An 11,254-nucleotide genomic window follows, 5' to 3' on the forward strand; every position below is an offset into this window, starting at 1 on the left:
CACGATCCCAGGGTCCTGGGATCGAGCCCCACATTGGGCTCCCTGCTTGGCAGGAAGCCTACTTCTCCCTCTCCCACTCCCCCTGCTTGTGTTCCTGCTCTCGCTATCTGCTATCTCGCTCTCTGTCAAATAAATAAATAAATAAATCTTTAAAAAAAAAAGGGAAAAGACTTCATTTTGAGGGCAGTTTTAGGTTCACAGCAAAACTGAGAAAAAAGTACAAAGATTTCCTATGCATCTCTTGCCCCCACACATGCACAGCATCTCCCATTACTAGCATCCCCCACCACAGTGGGACAGCATTTGGTGTCATCATTGTTCCTTATATTGGCCATTCTAATAAGTGGTATCTCGCTATTGTTTTAATTTGCATTTCCTTCATGACAGATGATGTGGATCATCTTTTCATATGTTTATTTGCCATCTGTGTATCTTCTTTGGTGAGGTGTTTGGTAAGGTCTTTGTCCCGTCTTTTAATTGGGTTGCTTGATTTCTTATTGAATTTTAAAAGTTCTTTGTATATTTCCAATTATAGTCCTTTATCAGGTGTGTTTTTGGCAAACATTTTCTCCCAGTATGTGGCTTGCATTTCATTCTCTTGACGTTATCTATTGCAAAGCAAAAGGTTTTCATCTTAATGAAGTCCAGTTTATCAATTATTTCTTTCATAGATTATGTCTCCAGTATTGTATCTAAAAATCATCATCATACCCAAGATCGTCTACATTTTCTTAAATGTTATCTTCTAGGAGATTTATAGTTTTGCATTTTATGTTGAGGTCTATGATCCATTTGGGGTTAATTTTTGTGAAGGGTGTAAGAACAGTGTCTAATTCAATTTTTTTTTCGCATGTGGGTGTCCAGTTTTTCCAATACCTATCTTTGCTCCTTTGTCAAATGTCAGTTGACTATCTTTATGAGGGTCTATTTCTGGGCTCTATTCTGTCCCATTCATCAATTTGTCTCTTCTTATTTTGCCAATACCATACTATTTTGATTACTCTAATAATCTTATAGTAAGTCTTAAAATCAAGTAGTGTTAGTCCTCCAACTTATTCTTCAATGTCATGTTAGCTCTTCTGGTTCTTTTGCCTCTTCATATCAAGTTTATAATCAGTTTGTCAATATCCACAAAATATCATGCTGGAATTTTGATTGGGATTGAATGGAATCTATTGATCAAGTTGGGAAGAACTGATATCTTTAAAATATTGAGTCTTCTTATCCACAAACATACAATATCTTTCTTTACTTACTTCTTTGATTTCTTTCATCAGAGTTTATAGTTTTGCTCAAATAGATTTTGTACATATTCTGTTAGATTTTTTTTACCTAGGTATTTCCTTTCTCAGCAGGGCAGGGATGCCAATATTTTTTATCTCAAATTCCATTTATCATCACTGTTATAGAAGAAGGCAATTGATTTTGTACATTAACCTTGTATCCTACAACCTTGGTGTAATCACTTATTAGTTTCAGAAGTTTTTGGGTCAATTCTTTCAGATTTTCTAAATAGATGATCATGTCATCTGTGAACAAAAACAGTTTTACTTATTCGTTCTTCATCTGTATGCTTTTTATTTCTTTTCCTTGTTTTGGTGCATTACCTAGAACTTCCAGTACAATGTTGAAAAGGAGTGGTGAGAGGGGAAACCTTTGCCTTGTTTCTGATTGTAGTGGGAAAATTTTGAGTTTCTCACAATTAAGTATGATGTTAGCTGTAGACGTTTTGCACATTTTCTTTGTCAAGTTGAGGAAGTTTCCCTCTCTTCCTAGTTTACTGGCAGTTTTATCATTAAAGAGTGTTAGATTTTGTCAAATGCTTTTTCTGTTTCTATGATATAATCATGTTTTTTTCTTTAGCCTCTTGATGTGATAGATTATATTAATTGGTTTTTGAGTGTTGAAGCAGCCTTGTATACACCTGAAATAAATCCCACTTGGTTAGTGGTAGATAATTCTTTTTATACATTAATTTAATTTGTTAAAATTATGTTTAGGACTTTTGCATCTATATTCATGAGAGATATTTGTTCATAGTTTTCCATTCTTATAATGTATTCATCAAGATTTGGTGTTAGGGTAGTTCTGGCCTCATAGATTGAGTTAAGAAGTAGCCCCTCTTCTTGTATTTTCTAGAAGAGATAAAGAATTGGTATCTCTTTCTTCCTTAAATGTTTTGTTGAACTAACCATCCAGGTATGGTTCTTTCTATTATGGAAAGTTATCGATTATTCAATTTATTTAATAGATGCAGGCCTATTCAGATTATCTACTTCTGTTTGGGTGAGTTTTGGTAGGTTGTGTCTATCACGGAAATTGATCCATTTCATCAAGGTTATGAAATGTGTGAACACAAAGTTGTTCATTATATTTCTTTATTTTCCTTTTAATGGCCATGGGATCAGTAGTGATAGCTTCTTTTTCATCTTTTTTTTTCATTTTTGATATTAGTAATTTGTGTCTTGTTTCTTAATTTGATGAGAGTTTTATCCATTTTACTGATGTTTTTTTTTCAAAGGAACAGATTAGTTATATTGATTTTCTCTTGATTTCTTGTTTCCAATTTCTTTGATTACTGCTCAAAAAAAATTTATTTTTTTAGACTTCTAGCCCATGAATATGGTATCATTCCCTTTATTAGATATAGTAGAAATGTTGTTCAGGAGAGTTTTCAAACAGAGTACTCCAGAAAAGGATTTTACATCTTATAGTTGCTTTAGTATAGGTGACATATATTTGGTTACTATAGTAAATGATGTCTTTATTATATTTCCTAAGAATTCGCTAGTATATAAAAATGCAGTTAAGTTGCTAAATTGTCTTTCTACATTGCCCCTCGTGCTTATCCTTTTTCTTTTTCTTTTCTTTTTTTTAATTACTATGTTATGTTAATCATCATTAGTTTTTGAAGTAGTGTTCCATGATTCATTGTTTGCATATAACACCCAGTGCTCCATTCAGTACGTGCCCTCTTTAATACCCATCACCAGGCTAACCATTCACCCCCCCCCCCAGAACCCTCAGTTTGTTTTTCAGAGTCCATAGTCTCTCATGGTTCATCTCCCCCTCCGATTACCCCCCCTTCATTCTTCCCCTCATGTTATCTTTTCTTTTTTTTTTTTTAACATATAATGTATTATTTGTTTCAGAGGTACAGGTCTGTGATTCAACAGTCTTACACAGTTCACAGCGCTCACCATAGCACATACCCTCCCCAATGTCTATCACCCAGCCACCCTATCCCTCCCACCCCCCACCACTCCAGCAACCCTCAGTTTGTTTCCTGAGATTAAGAATTCCTCATATCAGTGAGGTCATATGATACATGTCTTTCTCTGATTCACTTATTTCGCTCAACATAAGACCAGCAAGTTCCATCCACGTCGTTGCAAATGGCAAGATTTCATTCCTTTTGATGGCTGCATAATATTCCATTGTATATATATACCACCTCTTCTTTATCCATTCTTCTGTCGATGGACATCTTGGCTCTTTCCACAGTTGGGCTATTGTGGATATTGCTGCTATAAACATCGGGGTGCACGTACCCTTCAGATCCCTACATTTGTATCTTTGGGGTAAACACCCAGTAGTGCAATTGCTGGATCGTATGGTAGCTCCATTTTCAACTTTTTGAGGACCCTCCATACTGTTTTCCAGAGTGGCTGCACCAGCTTGCATTCCCACCAACAGTGTAGGAGGGTTCCCCTTTCTCCACATTCCCACTAACATCTGTCGTTTCCTGACTTGTTAATTTTAGCCATTCTGACTGGTGTGAGGTGATATCTCATTGAGGTTTTGATTTGGATTTCCCTGATGCCGAGCAATGTTGAACACTTTCTCATGTGTCTGTTGGCCATTTGGATGTCTCTTTGGAAAAATGTCTGTTCATGTCTTCTGCCCATTTCTTGATTGGATCATTTGCTCTTTGGGTGTTGAGTTTCATAAGTTCTTTATAGATTTTGGAGACTAGCCCTTTATCTGCTATGTCATTTGCAAATATCTTCTCCCATTCTGTCGGTTGTCTTTTGGTTTTGTTGACTGTTTCTTTTGCTGTGCAAAAGCTTTTTATCTTGATGAGGTCCCAATAGTTCATTTTTGTTCTTGCTTCCCTTGCCTTTGGCGATGTTTCTAGGAAGAAGTTGCTGTGGCTGAGGTCGAAGAGGTTGCTGCCTGTGTTCTCCTTTAGGATTTTGATGGACTCCTGTCTCACATTGAGGTCTTTCAACCATTTTGAGTCTATCTCTGTGTGTTGTGTAAGGAAATAGTCCAGTTTCATTCTTCTGCATGTGGCTGTCCAATTTTCCCAACACCATTTGTTGAAGAGACTGTCTTTTTTCCATTGGACATTCTTTCCTGCTTTGTTGAAGATTAGTTGACCATAGAGTTGAGGGTCCATTTCTGGGCTCTCTATTCTGTTCCATTGATCTATGTGCCTGTTTTTGTGCCAGTACCATACTGTCTTGATGATGACAGCTTTGTAATAGAGTTTGAAGTGCAAAATTGTGATGCTGTCAGCTTTGCTTTTCTTTTTCAACATTCCTCTGGCTATTCAGAGTCTTTTCTGGATCCATACAAATTTTAGGATTATTTGTTCCATTTCTTGGAAAAAAGTGGATGGTATTTTGATAGGGATTGCACTGAATATGTAGATTGCTCTAGGTAGCATTGACATCTTCACAATATTTGTTCTTCCAATCCACGAGTATGGAACATTTCTCCATTTCTTTGTGTCTTCCTCAATTTCTTTCATGAGTATTTTATAGTTTTCAGAGTACAGATCCTTTGCCTCTTTGGTTAGATTTATTCCTAGGTATCTTATGGTTTTGGGTGCGATTGTAAATGGGATCGACTCCTTAATTTCTCTTTCTTCTGTCTTGTTGTTGGTGTATAGGAATGCCACTGATTTCTGTAGATTGATTTTCTATCCTGCCACTTTACTGAATTCCTGTATGAGTTCTAGCAGTTTTGGGGTGGAGCCTTTTGGGTTTTCCACAAAAAGTATCCTATCATCTGCAAAGAGTGAGAGCTTGACATCTTCTTTGCTGATTTGGATGCCTTTTATTTCTTTTTGTTGTCTGATTGCTGTGGCTAGGACTTCTAATACTATGTTGAATAGCAGTGGTGATAGTGGACATCCCTGCCGTGTTCCTGACCTTAGGGGGAAAGCTCTCAGTTTTCCCCCCTTGAGAACAATATTTGCTGTGGCTTTTTCAGAGATGGCTTTTATGATATTGAGGTATGTCCCCTCTATCCCTATACTCTGAAGAGTTTTGATCAAGAAAGGATGCTATACTTTGTCAAATGCTTTTTCTGCATCTATTGAGAGGATCATATGGTTCTTGTTCTTTCTTTTATTAATGTATTATATCACATTGATTGATTTGCAGATGTTGAACCAACCTTGAAGCCCAGGGATAAATCCCACTTGGTCGTGCTGAATAATCCTTTCAATGTACTGTTGGATCTTATTGGCTAGTATTTTGGTGAGAATTTTTGCATCCATGTTCATCAAGGATATTGGTCTGTAATTCTCCTTTTTGATGGGGTCTTTGTCTGGTTTGGGGATCAAGGTAATGCTGGCCTCATAAAACGGGTTTGCAAGTTTTCCTTCCATTTCTATCTCTCGGAACAGTTTCAGAAGAATGGGTATTAATTCTTCTTGAAATGTTTGGTAGAATTCCCCTGGGAAGCCATCTGGCCCTGGGCTCTTGTTTTTGGGGAGATTTTTGATGACCGCTTCAATTTCCTTAGTGGTTATAGGTCTGTTCAGGTTTTCTATTTCTTCCTGGTTCAGTTTTGGTAGTTGATACATCTCTAGGAATGCATCCATTTCTTCCAGGTTATCTAATTTGCTGGCATAGAGTTGCTCATAATATGTTCTTATAATTGTTTGTATTTCTTTTGTGTTGGTTGTGATCTCCCCTCTTTCATTCATGATTTTATTTATTTGGGTTCTTTCTCTTTTCTTTTTGATAAGTCTGGCCAGGGGTTTATCAATCTTGTTAATTCTTTCAAAGAACCAGCTCCTAGTTTCGTTGATCTGTTCTACTGTTCTTTTGGTTTCTATTTCATTGATTTCTGCTCTGATCTTTATTATTTCTCTTCTCCTGCTGGGTTTAGGCTTTATTTGCTGTTCTTTCTCCAGCTCCTTTAGGTGGAGGGTTAGGTTGTGTATTTGAGACCTTTCTTGTTTCTTGAGAAAGGCTTGTACTGCTATATATTTTCCTCTTAGGACTGCCTTTGCTGCATCCCAAAGATTTTGAACAGTTGTGTTTTCATTTTAATTGGTTTCCATGAATTTTTTTAATTCTTCTTTAATTTCCTGGTTGATCCATTCATTCTTTAGTAGGATGCTCTTTAGCTTCCACGTATTTGAGTTCTTTCTGACTTTCCTCTTGTGATTGAGTTCTACTTTCAAAGCACTGTGGTCTGAAAATATGCAGGGGATGATCCCAATCTTTTGGCACCAGTTGAGACCTGATTTGTGACCTCGGATGTGATCTATTCTGGAGAATGTTCCATGGGCACTAGAGAAGAATGTGTATTCTGTTGCTTTGGGATGGAATGTTCTGAATATATCTGTGAAGTCCATTTGGTCCAGTGTGTCATTTAAAGTCTTTATTTCCTTGTTGATCTTTTGTTTAGATGATCTGTCCATTTCAGTGAGGGGGGTGTTAAAGTCCCCGACTATTATTGTGTTGTTGTCGATGTGTTTCTTGCTTTGTTATTAATTGGCTTATATAAGTGGCTGCTCCCATGTTAGGGGCATAGATATTTACAATTGTTAGATCTTCTTGTTGGATAGACCCTTTAGGTAGGATATAGTGTCCTTCCTCATCTCTTATTACACTCTTTGATTTAAAATCTAATGTTTCTGATATAAGGATTGCCACCCCAGCTTTCTTTTGGTGTCCATTAGCATGGTAAATGGTTTTCCACCCCCTCATTTTCAATCTGGGGGTGTCTTTGGGTCTAAAATGAGTCTCTTGCAGACAGCATATTGATGGGTCTTGTTTTTTTATCCAATCTGATAGCCTGTGTCTTTTGATTGGGGCATTTAGCCCATTTACATTCAGGGTAACTATTGAAAGATAGGAATTTAGTGCCATTGTATTGCCTGTAAGGTGACTGTTACTGTATATTGTCTGTGTTCCTTTCTGGTCTATGTTGCTTTTAGGCTCTCTCTTTGCTTAGAGGACCCCTTTCAATATTTCTTGTAGGGCTGGTTTCGTGTTTGCAAGTTCCTTTAGTTTTTGTTTGTCCTGGAAGCTTTTTATCTCTCCTTCTATTTTCAATGACAGCCTAGCTGGATATAGTATTCTTGGCTGCATATTTTTCTCATTTAGTGCTCTGAATGTATCATGCCAGTCCTTTCTGGCCTGCCAGGTGTCTGTGGATAGGTCTGTTGCCAGTCTAATGTTTCTACCATTGTAGGTTACAGATCTCTTTTCCTGAGCTGCTTTCAGGATTTTCTCTTTGTCTCTGAGACTCGTAAGTTTTACTATTAGATGTCCGGGTGTTGACCTATTTTTACTGATTTTGAGAGGGGTTCTCTGTGCCTCCTGGATTTTGATGCCTGTTTCCTTCTCCAGATTAGGGAAGTTCTCTACTATAATTTGCTCCAATATACCTTCTGCCCCTCTCTCTCTTTCTTCTTCTGGGATCCCAATTATTCTAATGTTGTTTCATCTTATGGTATCGCTTATCTCTCAAATTCTGCCCTCGTGATCCAGTAGTTGTTTATCTCTCTTTTTCTCAGCTTCTTTATTTTCCATCATTTGGTCTTCTATATCACTATTTCTCTCTTCTGCCTCATTTATCCTAGCAGTTAGAGCCTCCATTTTTTATTGCACCTCATTAATAGCCTTTTTGATTTCGACTTGGTTAGATTTTAGTTCTTTTATTTCTCCAGAAAGGGTTTCTCTAATAACTTCCATGCTTTTTTCAAGCCCAGCTAGTATCTTTAAAATCATCATTCTGAACTCTAGTTCCAACATCTTACTAATGTCCGTATTGATTAGGTCCCTGGCTGTTGGTACTTCCTCTTCTCTTTTTGTTGAGGTGATTTTTTCCATCTTGTCATTTTGTCCAGAGGAGAATAGATGAATGGGAGAACAAAATGTTAACAGGGTAACAACGTCCCCAGAAAATACACTCTAAACAAATCAGAAAAGACCTGAAACTGGGGGGAAAGAAAGGGAAAGAAAGAAGAAAAAAAAAAGAAAAAGAAAAAAAAGATAAAAACAAACAAAAACCAAACAAAAAAAGCAGAATATGATCAAATATGATCAGGCTGGTACATAGATCAGTTCCACACACTAGATTTTGGGCATATTTTGGTCTGTTAGAAGAAAGTGCCTCCCAAAATTTTAAAGAAAGAAAAACTTATATATGTACAAAAATAAGAGTTAATACAATGAAGGGATGGAATATGACTGTAAAGGTGAAAATTATAGAATATTTTATAAAAGGAATTGATAAGATAAGAAATTGGTTGAAAAAAGAAAGAGGATTTAAAAATAAAAAAGGGAGAGAATGTGATCAGGCAGGAGACTAGAACAAAGCCATACACTAGAGATTTAGGGTATATTTTGATCTGTTAGAAGAAACTATATCGCAAAATTTTAATGAGAGAACAACTTATATACCAAAAATAAGGGTACCCACTATGAAGGGATAGAATATTACTCTAAAAATCAAAAATAAAAAAGATTTTTTTAAAAAAAGGGATTGATAAGATGTTGGTTGAAAAAGGGAAAAAGAAAAATTCAAAAAGAAAAAAAAAGAAAAGAACGTTAAAAAAAAATTAACTTTGAAAGACTAAAGAATCATGGGGAAAAAGCCATGAATTCTATGTGCAGTATTCCCCTAGTGCTGGCGTTCTGCCATTCTCATTGAGCAGTAAACTTGGTCTTGGCTGGCTGTTCTCGCTGATCTTCTGTGGGAGGAGCCTGTTGCCGTGGTTCCCAAACGTCTTTGCCTGAGGCGGAATTGCCCCGCCCTTCCCGGGTCAGGCTAAGTAATCTGCTCGGGTTTGCTCTCAGGAGCTTTTGTTCCCTGCAAGGTTTCCGTACAGCTTTGGAGGAGGAGAGTGAAATGGTGGCCTCCCAATCTCTGCCCCAGAGGAGCCAAGAACTCGGGGTCCTGCTTCTCAGTGAGCCCCCAGAGAAAAGCAGTCAGTCATTCTCATCTCCCCGGTCTCCGGCCGCACTCTGTGCTCACCCGGCCTGTGACCGAGCGTTTCTATCTCTGGCTCACGACCCCATGTGGAGTCTCCAAACCCAGCAGATCCCTGCGGTGTGCTCCCACGCCTCTCCTCCTGGGGGAGGAAGGGGAGTCTCCCCGGACCTGCCACTTGTTGGGTCCCTGCTGGAGAAGCAGTGGCCTGACTGTACCACAGATCACGGTTTATGGCCACCCCGAGCTGAGAGCCCGCGCCTCAGCTCCGTCTCTGCAGCCGGCTTCCCTGCTCCAATACCTGGGAGCTCTGTCGCACTCAGGCACCCCCGGTCTTTCTGTGACCCTGAGGGTCCTGAGACCACACTGTCCCACGAGGGTTCCACCCCCTGCTTAGCCACTGGAGCGACGTCCCTCAGCGGAGTCGACTTCTAAAAGTTCCGATTTTGTGCTCTGCAGCTCTATCACTTGCCAGAAGCGGTCAAGGGAGGCCCCCTCCCGCAACATCTATCCTCCCGAATATCGCCTCGGATTCACTTCTCTGCACGTCCTACCTTCCAGAAAATGGTCGCTTTTCTGTTCAGAGAGTTGTTGCTATTCTTTTCTTCGATCTCCTATTGAGTTCGTATGTGTTCAGAATGGTTTGATCCCTATCCAGCTGAATTCCTGGGACCAGACGAAATCCAGGTCTCCTACTCCTGCGCCATCTTGCTCCTCCCCCTGCTCAAATTTTATACCTTTTTTTCCTGCTTACTTTGGATTTAAATTCTCTTCTTTTTCTAGTTTCCTAAGGTGGATGATTATATTATTAGTTTTAAATACATCTTCTTTTCTAATATATGTATTCAATGCTACCAATTTCCCTCAAAGAACTGCTTTTTTCTACAATCCACAAATTTGGGTAAGTTGTGCTTTAATTTTCATTTAGTTCAAAATACTTTTAAGTTTCTCTTAGGATTTTGTCATTGACCCATGTGTTATTTAGAAGTATGTTATTTAGGGCGCCTGGGTGGCTCAGTCGTTAAGCGTCTGCCTTCGGCTCTCCGGTCATGATCCCAGGGTCCTGGGATCGAGTCCCACATCGGGCTCCCTGCTCGTTGGGAAGCCTGCTTCTCCCTCTCCCACTCCCCCTGCTTGTGTTCCTGCTCTCACTATCTCTCTCTCTGTCAAATAAATAAAATCTTAAAAAAAATAAAAAATAAATTAAAAAAAACAGAAGTATGTTATTTAATCTCCAAGTATTTTGAGGTTCTCCAGCTCTCTTTTCGCTACTGATGTTTAGTTTAATATCATGTGACCTATAACTGAACCTTGCTTAATTTCTATTATTTGAAATTTGTTAAGACGTATTTTATGGTCTAGAATTGGTTGTCTGTCTTGGTAAATGTTACATGTGAACTTAAGAGGAATGTATATTCTAAGACTATACTTTCAGGGATCATTTCTATAGTTTGTTACAAGAGGAATGTATATTTTGCTGTTGTTAGATGAAGTAGTGTATAAATTAATTAATTAATTAAATAGCTCCATCTGATTGGTGATGCTGTTCACGTCAACTCCATTCTTACTGATTTTCTGCTTGCTGGGCCAGTCAATAGATACAATAGAAGTTTGTTGAAGTCTCCAACTATAACAATGCATTCATCTGTTTCTCCTTGCAGTTCTATTAGTTACTGCCTAATGTATAATGATGCTCTGTTATTCAGTACATACACATTAAAGATTGTTGTTATCTTGAAGACTTATCCCTTTTATCATTACTAATGGCCCTCTTCATTTCTTGTTATTTTCTTTTCTTTGAAGTTAGTTTACTCTGAAATTAATATAGCTATTCTGGCTTCTTTTGATTAATATTTGCATGGTTTATCTCTCTTCATCTTTTTACTTTTAATCTCCTTGTCTTTATATTTAAAGTGGATTTCTTGGAGACAACATATTTGATCTCTTTTTTTTAATCAGCACTGACAATCTCTTATTTACATTAAATGTAATTAATGATATAGCTAGATTAATATCTATCATATTTATTATTGTTTCCTATATATTTTCAGTGTTCTTTGTAATTTTTTTG

General features: G+C 37.8%; 1 pseudogene; it reads left to right on the forward strand.

The window, feature by feature from the left end:
- Positions 1-10,602: 10,602 nt before the first annotated feature.
- LOC118534887 (small nucleolar RNA U3) lies at positions 10,603-10,677 on the forward strand (annotated as a pseudogene).
- Positions 10,678-11,254: the final 577 nt, after the last annotated feature.

Source organism: Halichoerus grypus, chromosome 3 (assembly GCF_964656455.1).
Source record: "Halichoerus grypus chromosome 3, mHalGry1.hap1.1, whole genome shotgun sequence".
In the NCBI taxonomy this organism is placed as follows: Eukaryota; Metazoa; Chordata; class Mammalia; order Carnivora; family Phocidae; genus Halichoerus; species Halichoerus grypus.